This window comes from Podarcis gaigeae (assembly GCF_964106915.1).
Source record: "Podarcis gaigeae genome assembly, chromosome: 1".
In the NCBI taxonomy this organism is placed as follows: domain Eukaryota; kingdom Metazoa; phylum Chordata; class Lepidosauria; order Squamata; family Lacertidae; genus Podarcis; species Podarcis gaigeae.
In genome coordinates, this window is record NC_139678.1 from 10,881,901 (window position 1) to 10,892,179 (window position 10,279).

At 44.6% G+C, this 10,279-nt stretch overlaps 1 protein-coding gene across 1 annotated transcript in view; it reads right to left on the reverse strand.

Moving 5' to 3' along the window:
• The window catches only part of ESR2 (estrogen receptor 2), a 67,739-nt gene extending 58,951 nt beyond the window's left edge, over nt 1-8,788 (reverse strand). Inside the window, exon 1 of the mRNA XM_083734953.1 lies at nt 8,455-8,788. The gene's annotated coding sequence lies outside the window, so the exon portion shown is untranslated. The remainder of the gene's footprint in view (nt 1-8,454) is intronic.
• Nucleotides 8,789-10,279: the final 1,491 nt, after the last annotated feature.

The following is a 10,279-nucleotide window of genomic DNA, read 5'->3' on the forward strand; positions in this document are numbered from 1 at the left end:
AAGGTATACGGCATTTCTGTGCGCTGCTCTGGTTCGCCAGAAGTGGCTTAGTCATGCTGGCCACATGACCCGGAAGCTGTACGCTGGCTCCCTCAACCTATAGAGTGAGATGAGCACACAACCCCAGAGTCGTCCGCGACTAGACCTAATGGTCAGGGGTACCTTTACCTTTAAGCTGTCTTGAGATAGCTTGTGCCCAGGAAGGCGGGGTGCAAATTTTTAGAATAAACATACAAGCAGTGCCTTAAACCCCCTGAATGTAAATGAGGATGGGGTAGAATTGGATTCAGTTCATATATAAAGGTGAACCTACCTAATCCACATTTTCCAATGCAGTAAATGAACTGAAACATCTTTCAAACTTCTCATCTTCCTGAATTTTGCAATGCAGTTCTCTAGGCAGGTCACATGCCAAAAAATGGAAATTGACTTAGATATAAATCCAGAAAAATAACCATGTTTCAGCGGTTGACCTGGAACAGTCTGAGCTACCTGAATGCTCCAGCAGTTCTCATGTAAAGGTAAAGGGACCCCTGACCATTAGGTCCAGTTGTGGACGACTCTGGGGTTGCGGCGCTCATCTCGCTTTACAGGCCAAGGGAGCCGGTGTACAGCTTCCGAGTCATGTGGCCAGCATGACTAAGCCGCTTCTGGCGAACCAGAGCAGCACATGGAAACACTGTTTACCTTCCCACTGGAGCGGTACCTATTTATCTACTTGCACTTTGACGTGTTTTCGAACTGCTAGGTTGGCAGGAGCAGGGACCGAGCAACGGGAGCTCACCCCGTCACGGGGATTTGAACCGCTGACCTTCTGATCGGCAAGTCCTAGGCTATGTGGTTTAACCCACAGCGCCACCCGCATCCCAAGTTCTTGTGTATTCCTCGTTTAATAAAGGGATTTGGAATTCGTGGCCCTCCAGATGTTGTTGGACTATAACTCTCATCCTCCTTGACCATTGGCCATACTGGTAGGGAGTTGATAGGAGTTGAAGTCCAACAACATCTGAAGGACTATGTATTACATGGGGTTCAATTTAAAAAACACCAGGTGTGCCTTTTCTTTTGAAGTCTAAGTGACTTCACATTCCCTAGCCAACAACAACTATGGCTTAAGGTTGGCTAGCAATAGAGAGCAACAAGCCATGGCCTGTTTCAGCCATAACAGGAAACCATGGTTTTCTGGTTTGTTTATTCCACTTCCTCTGGGGAAGGAACAACGAGAGAATGATCAGGCAGCACATACCAGCACACCTGTCTTTCACAATATATCGCAATAAGCTAGAAAGTCTGGCTTCTACCATTATGTGCACATGGGGCCAGAGTGCCTGCTATTTTTATATTTGGTCTTTCTTCTTGCCACTAGGTGAAGTCCAGACTGCCACTATGTACAGGTAGGATTCAATGGCATGCCAGCAGGGTCAGGTGGTGCAATTGAAGTTGATTTTGAAGCTCTAGTGTTTCCTCAGAAAACCTGCCTATTTATGAGCACAATTCAAAGTGCTGGTGTTGACCTTTAAAGCCCTAAACGGCCTCGGTCCAGTATACCTGAAGGAGCGTCTCCATCCCCATCGTTCTGCCCAGACGCTGAGGTCCAGCGCCGAGGGCCTTCTGGTGGTTCCCTCATAGCGAGACGCCAAGTTACAGGGAACCAGGCAGAGGGCCTTCTCGGTAGTGGCATCCGTCCTGTGGAACACCCTCCCATCAGATGTCAAAGAGATAAACAACTACCTGACATTCAGAAGACATCTGAAGGCAGCCCTGTTCAGAGAAGTTTTTAATGTGTGACATTTTAGTTTTTGGGTTTTTTTTTTGTCTTTGTTGGAAGCCGCACAGAGTGGCCAGATGGATGGGGTACAAATAAATTATTATTATTATTATTATTATTATTATTATTATTATTAAAAGGAATCGTAGAATTGTAGAGTTGGAAGGGACCCTGAGGGTCATCTAGTCCAACCCCCTGCAATGCAGGAATCTCAGCTTAAAGTATCCATGACAGATGGCCATCCAACCTCTGCTTGAAAACCTCCAAGGAAGGAGAGTCCACCACCTCCCTTGGGAATCTGTTCCACTGCCGAACAGCTCTTACCAGCAGAAAAGTCTTCCGGATGTGTAGCCAGAATCTCCTTTCTTGTGACTTAAACTGACTAGTTCGGATCTTACCTGCCAGAGCAGGAGAAAACAAACTTGCTCCATCTTCCATGTGACAGCCCTTAAGATATTTGAAAATGGCTACCATATCTCCTCTCAGTCTCCTCTTTTCCAGGCTAAACATACCCAATTCCCTCAACCATCCCTCATCAGGCTTGGTTTCCAGACCCTTGATCATTCCCCCCCAAAAAAATATATATATATTATTGGTTTTCTCTTATAATACACAAACATAAACACAGGGGGAAAATTACATTTAACACAACATAAAAACTTAACAACAATAAAAACGCAAAAGATAAAAGATTTTTTTCTTATTATTATTCCCTGGTATATTTACATTGCTAGAAGACTTCCTCGACACCTTCCAATCTGAATTTCATCATAACACATATTTAGCAGTTCCCAATTTCATATTTGTAATATCAATATCCTCTTTCATTACAAACTTCTTATCTTTACTTCCAATTATAGACCCTTGATCATTTTGGTTGCCCTCCTCTGCCCACGTTCCAGCTTGTCAACATCCTTCCTAAATTGTGGCACCCAGAACTAGACACAGTATTTCAGGTGTGTTCTGACCAAGGCAGAACAGAGCAGTACTATTACCTCCCTTGATCAGACACTACACTTCTGTTGATGCAGCCTGGAACAGTGTTAGCTTCTTTTGCTGCCGCATCACACAGTTGACTCATGTTAAGCTTATGGTTCACTAAAACCCCTAGATCTGGAGGGGAGAGAGTCAGGAGTGAACAGCAGAAAGCTTTGGGATTAGGCTCTCTGAGAACAGAGAGTCACTTTCAGGAACGCAGTAAGAATCAATACTTTGGAGAGCTCTGTGGGGCAGCTGTCCCCTGATATCACTCCCTCCAATAGTGAACTCTGTGCTGCCATGCAAACAGGAACAGAGCCACAACCGGGAAGCCTGTTTGTAACTGCTTGTAATATTGCATTTTTAAAATTATTGTTTGGGAAAACCCTGGTCTAGAATGCTGTTTACATCCTGGGTGCTGAGCACTAAGTTCTTTTAATAAGAAAACAAAATTTATCGAAAATAGATGGCCAAGTGTTCAAAATCTTGACAGAAACCCAAATGGGGGGAAAACCTGGCAAAGGAAAAGAAGACTTGGCATTTCTGTCCAAAAGAGATACAGTGGTACCTCAGGTTAAGAACTTAATTCATTCTGGAGGTCCGTTCTTAACCTGAAACTGTTCTTAACCTGAGGTACCACTTTAGCTAATGGGGCCTCCCGCTGCCAACTTGCAATATCTGTTCTCATCCTGAAGCAAAGTTCTTAACCTGAGGTACTATTTCTGGGTTAGCGGACTCTGTAACCTGAAGCGTATGTAACCCGAGGTACCACTGTAAATGCAAATCCTGCCAGGTTCAGAAATCTCATGAGATCCCATTCACTCCGTGACTGTATGACGCAGCATCCTGTCAGAGGCCTGGTGCATCCATCCCAAAGCTCAGGAAGCTTCTGCCATAGGCTCACATGTGTGATGTCACGCACACAACATCACTCCCCCCTCCAATTGCCCTTGCATGCTGGCACCTCTGGCCTTAACTATTCCCCTGCGGAAAAAATTCACTGCACGCCGCCAGCAACGCAATAGCTCCCTGCTTGGCTTAAAGCAGCAAAGCAGAACCCTGGCAAGAGCTCTACACGAAAGAAGATTCCACCTAAACATTAGGAAGAACTTCCTGACAGTAAGAGCTGTTCGACAGTGGAATTTGCTGCCAAGGAGTGTGGTGGAGTCTCCTTCTTTGGAGGTCTTTAAGCAGAGGCTTGACAACCATATATCAGGAGTGCTCTGATGGCGTTTCCTGCTTGGCAGGGGGTTGGACTCAATGGCCCTTGTGGTCACTTCCAACTCTATGATTCTATGATTCTAAGTTCAGACTTGCCCACGGCCATAGTGGGAGATTTGTGACTGAGCAGGGATATGGAGCTTCATTCAAACCCAACGCTGCCTCAAACACCCACCCCACTCCATTCCAGCATTGATGGGACACAAATCTTTGAAGCATCGTGCATAATTTTGCCTTCATAGAATCTTAGAGCTGGAAGAGACCCCAGGGGTCATCTAGTCCAACCCCCTGCAATGCAGGAATCTCAGCTAAGGCATCCATGGCAGATGGCTATCCAATCTCTGCTTAAAACCCTCCAAGGAAGGAGAGCCCATCGCCTCCTGTGGGACTCTCTTCCACTACCGAACAGCTCTGACTGCCAGAACGTTCTTCCTGATGTTTAGTCGGAATCTCTTTTCTTGTAACTTAAATGCACTAATTGAGGTACAAGCTTGCTTCACCTTCTGTGCGACAGCCATTTAGATATCTCCTCTCAGTCTCCTCTTATCCAGGGTTATCATACCCAATTCCCACAACCGTTCCTCATCAGGCTTGGTTTCCAGACCCTTGATCATTTTGGTTGCCCTCCTCTGCACACGTTCCAGCTTGTCAACATATCCTTCTTAAACTGAAGCACCCAGAACTAGACACAGTATTTCAGGTGTGTTCTGACCAAGGCAGAATAAAGCAGTACTATTACCTCTCTTGATCAGACACTACACTTCTGTTAATGCAGCCTGGAACAGCGTTAGCTTCTTTTGCTGCTGCATCACACGGTTGACTCATTTTAAGCTTATGGTTCTCCAAGCCCCCTAGATCCTTTTCACATGTACTGCTAGAAAACCAGGTGCCCCCCCACCCTATATTTGTGCATCTGGTTCTTCCTGCCTAAGTGCAGAACCTGGTATTTGTCCCTATTGAAATTCATTTTGTTAGCTTGCGCCCAGTTTTCCAATCTGTTAAGGTCATACTGAATTCTGATTCTGTCTTTTGCAGCATTAGCTACCCCTCCCAATTTGGTGCGATCTGCAAATTTGATGAGCATCCCCTCAATTCCTGTTTCAAGCGTTAATTTGAAATTCAAATAAGTTCAAAATGTATAGCAGGGTTTGTTTATTTGTTTTTGTTGCTGGTGGTGTGTGCGTTTGTGTGTTTAACTGATGGCCAAGAACTAATGAGAGGTAAGAGTCCTTGTAATCTACTTTGAAGAGGCTGGCGGGTTTTAGCATGTGCCAGTCCATAGTCTACTGCATCTAGAGCCAAGTCTAGCATCTCTTTCCTTTTCTGAAAAAAGAAAGAGCAAAATATTGACACGAGGTCTCGAAAACTTATTAATTGCAATCCTTAACTGTGCATTTGTGTTTGTGTGCCTACTCAGGAGTAAGTCCATGTCTGTCACGGAGCTTAACTCCCTCCCAGGTATTATTATTATTATTATTATTATTATTATTATTATTATTATTATTATTATTATTATTATTATTTCTACCCCGCCCATTTGGCTGGGTTTCCCTAGCCACTCTGGGTGGCTTTCAACAGAACATTAAGAAAATTTGGTACATTTAAAAACATTAAAGATACATGTGGATAAAATAGCAGCCTCTGGAGGATAAAATAATTATACTGTCTTCTTGGGATAAAAGAAGACCCTGTGGTGTCTGAAATCTGATCCTTCCAAAAGGCACTGGAGATAAATTCATTTTCAAAATATTATTTTAAAAAAACCTTTTTAAGCCATTTCCCACCTGAGGTGATTTATTAAGATCACAGGAAGCAGCCTCGTACTGAACCACACCATTGGTCCATCCAACTCAGTACTGTCAACACGGACAGGCAGCAGCTCTCCAATGACTCAGGCAGCTGTAAGTGGAGATGGGATAGAACCAGGAGCCGTTTGCCTCCAAAGCAGGTGTTTCCCACTTAGCTACGGCTCTTCCTCGTTATTTTGGCACTTGCCTTTCCTTGTTTTTATCTTGCTATTTGTATTGTCATGGCAAAACGCCCCAGGAATTTTGACTTTCGGGGCGGCATGGAAATGTTTTGAATAAATAAACAAATAATGCATAGATACATGCTGTGAAAGCCCACCTAGGTTTCTGCTCTCCCTGCGCTGCTAGCTTGTCTGGTTTTTGCTTTGTTCTCCTCGGATCGAGACGGCTGCAAGCAGGAAGGGGTCCCAACAAGCTGGTTTGCCATTAGGTGGCTGCATATCATTGCTCAGGTTGTCTTGCAAACCAGAATAGGATCCCTGCATTTCTGCATATTCCAAGGAGACACAATTTCTCAGGCTCATCCAAACTTCTTCTTTTTTTTCCAGGGACTGGATCTCTGCCCAACTCTTTGCCATTTTTATCATTGGCATTCCAAAAATGTGAGCACACACACATTCTGATTCAGCGGAGTATTAAAAATAAAAGAGACGGCTGCAAAATTATATAATAAACATAGGCTGCGCTGCATGGATCCGGAACCACGGACCCTTTGAACTGATGTGATCAGACAGCCCAAAACACTAACCTTGAGGTTTAATCCTGCAATCTCTATATCTCTGTGTCGCATAGAAATGCTCTGCGTCTCATAGAAATTGCATCTCGACCTTTTGCCACACTGGGCTTCTCCAAAGAAGTGGACTGAGAAATCGTCTGAGTAGCCTTTGTCAGGGAGGAACAAATGAGTACAGATGGTGTGCATTTTGTGGGGGAGGGGGGGCTTTACCTGAATAAATCCCTCTACCTGCTTTAAACAAGCGGGAAATTGTGAGGTTCAAGGTTGCAGTGCACATGAAGCCACCTTTGTCTGCGCCAAACCATTGGTTGTGCTAACTCGGTATATTTCTGCAACCTTTGGTTGGATATGGCTACCCAGGGACTTGGGTAGAGATGTGTGGGATTCAACCAGAGATCTGCAGCAGACAGCGCATGGGCTTTACCTCTGAGCTGTGACCCTCCCCCCCTCATGGAAAGGCTATGAAAAACTTGGTAATGAAGCCAAGCCTTAAGAGGGCAGGATTCGAACCCTCACCTTCCAGTGCCCCACTTCAGGCTGCAAAGACACAACCTTTCAAGGCATCGCTGGCAATTGCACAAAGCCCCTGGCGTGGTGTAAGAGGGAATCGTCACCTGTGGCACAGAGTGGGCTACAACTCCAAGAAATAGCCACAGAAGATGTGTATTGGATGCATATAAGACTATGCCTTGGAGACAGGTTTCCAGTGCAAGGAGGACGCTCAGAGGAACCATGTGATACAGTTAAAAGGAGGCTTGTTCTGAGCATGTACAGAGTAGCCACAACAAGCCCCCCCCCCTTCAACTTTCTTAACAGGGATGTGAGGGCTTCAAGGATGTGACCCTCAAGTCTGTGCCTCTCTGTTTTAGGAAGCATACACACTGGGCAAGATCCAGCCAGAGCTAAACGATTTGGAGTCCCATTGGTTTCAATGGAAGTGAGTTAAGCAACAGCTTAAGTTTCCTACTGACAACAATGGGACTTGGAGGCATTTTACAGTGAGCAAATTGTGCCCAGTGTGTGATTTTCCCTCAGATCTGGAAGGTATTTTTCTACCCAGCAGTTAAGAGACCGGTTTACAGTCTACTTCTACTTCCATACGGTGGAATTAGGAATTAATGAGGCATTAGTAGAATGGATGAGGAATTGATGAAATTAATTAATTGGGAATGCCATTGCATTAACCCCTTTCATAACATTCCTTTTAAAAAGTGTGAAGCATAGACGCAAAGGCTGAAAAAACTCATCCCAATGGTGATCCTATGCCTTCTGACTCAGAAGTAATTTCCATTGAACTCAATGAGGAGTACTCCTGAGTTATTTGTATATAGGATTACATATTTAATTTCCCCCACGCTCAGACTGGGCTCAAGCCAAAAACCACTGCTCCCCATCTTTATAATGGATTTGAGTTCTTTTTGCCCAAATAAATTCCAGTGAAACAGGAAGCTCCAAGCATATGAAAAAATAAATTATTTGGCTTCTAAGTCATTCATATCCAGTTTCCTCATCATTTTGGTTAAAGTATTCAAGTGAGTTTTTGAACACTTGTGCCATCCTCAGTTTTTCGTCTTCAAATGTAATTTAAACAGACACACACACACACACACATGGAAGCAAACCACAAATGACTTAAGTAACAAACTTTTGCCATTTTTTCTAGACAACTTTAGGAGATAAAAAATCTGAAAGGGATAATTCTGAAATGGTCCTGAGAAAGGCCATTTTGAGCTTTCTAAATCTAACTGTCCTCTTATTATCAATCAAATCAACAATAGCATCATTTATTGCTCTCCCATACCCCTTTCCATGATCCATTACCTAGCAATCATTTATATTCTCTCTCTCTCTCTCTCTCTCTCTCTCTCTCTCTCTCTCATTCACTCATACACAATCTCTCTCTATATGTATTAAAATTCACACAGCTCAATACAAGCACCTACCTGAGTGCTTTTGAATGGATCGTTCTTGACTCTGCAATTACTGGGAACGCATTAAACCCGAGCCGGCATTTCTGAGTTTCCTTTTTTTGCTTCCTTTTGCCTCACCAGAGCAACAGCTGTATCCAAGACCGGCTCCGGCAGCACACCGCTGAGCCTCCGTGAGCTCAAATACCAGCTGCTACGGAGCGGTATCTTGTCAGCTAGTGAGCGCGCACACACGCACACATGCAGACGCCCGGTGTTTTCTTTCCCCAGCAAAAGCAACAGCTTAGTTGAAGTTCCCCTCCTCCTTCCCTGACATGACAAATTTCAGAAGCTTCTTAGTCATTGCCTGCTCTAGTGCCCAGCCTTGTCTGTGCTCGTTCCAAGCTAGTCTATCCTTGTAGACACCGCGAGGATAATCTATTATCTGACAACACAGACCTAATTACCAAAGGAAACATTTGAATCACGCTTTCCAAGTGTCCTTAACCAGGGACAGGTCCCTGTGTATTTTATTTATTTATTTTTAAGGGTGTGCTGCTGGTAAAAACTCTCTCCCTTCTATTCCTCAGGAGAGGGAGAGTTGGGGAGGCAATTTATTTATTTATTTAGTAAGTTTGCGACTGTGCCCTGACAGAATGCAATAGAAGTCTTACATTTGGTTAAATCTGGTAAAAGGAGAGCCAGTTGCATCTTCATTCCGCACGCAGGCTGCATTAACCTTGGAGTAAGACATGGGTGGCGCTGTGGGTTAAACCACAAAGACTAGGACTTGCTGATCAGAAGGTCAGCGGTTCGAATCCCCGTGATGGGGTGAGCTCCCGTCGCTCGGTCCCTGCTCCTGCCAACCTAGCAGTTCAAAAGCACATCAAAGTGCAAGTAGATAAATAGGAACCGCTCCCGCGGGAAGATAAACGGCGTTTCCGTGTGCTGCTCTGGTTCGCCAGAAGCGGCTTAGTCTTGCTGGCCACATGACCCGGAAGCTGTACGCCGGCTCTCTTGGCCAATAAAGTGAGATGAGCTCCGCAACCCCAGAGTCGGTCACGACTGGACCTAATGGTTAGGGATCCGTTTACCTCAAGTCTCCTTAAACCCAGTGGGACTTACTTCTGAGCAGGCATGCACGGGATTGCACATGAATGCATGAACATAACACCAGCGGGCTGCTTCCGAACTTTCACCCTCACCCATAACTGCCCCTGAATGTGATAAATGTCGCTGGGTGTGCTTGAGTGGCAGAGGCCATTCTAGATATTCATTGCAACCAGATCCTCACTATGAGACTGGATGGTAAGGATGGGAAAGAAACGCAGTTCAGATCACATTTGAAGGCGGCCTTATTTAATTCGCACGTCCTGGAACAATGTGCGGTCTGAACGACGTCTCTCTTTTGAAATTTGCACCTCTCTGAATTTTGCAGTGCAGTATCTCCAGCCATGGTAATGTAGACAAAAATGTGTTTGCTAGGGGGAAACACACATAAAAATGCACGTGTTGGTGGACAGTATCCTACAAAAGTGAATTACCTTGGGGCAAAGTGCTTGCAAAAATGCACCTCTTGGGCAAAATTGCGTTTAAAAATTATATATCAGAAGAATGTCACACTAAAAGTCATGAAGATTATTTTTAAAAGGCAGATTGAGGTGGAAATGTGGAGAACAGGACTTATGATTGGAAGAGTAGACCTAGATTGACAGATTCATCCCTACAGATTGGACAGTCTTATGTTTCTTCGAAGAGCATGGTGTGTGTGTGTGTGTGTGTGACTGTTCTAGTCCATTTCATGCAGAGCCAGCAGAGAAATGCCATCAGCAATGTGCAAAAGGAAGGCACACTTTATTTG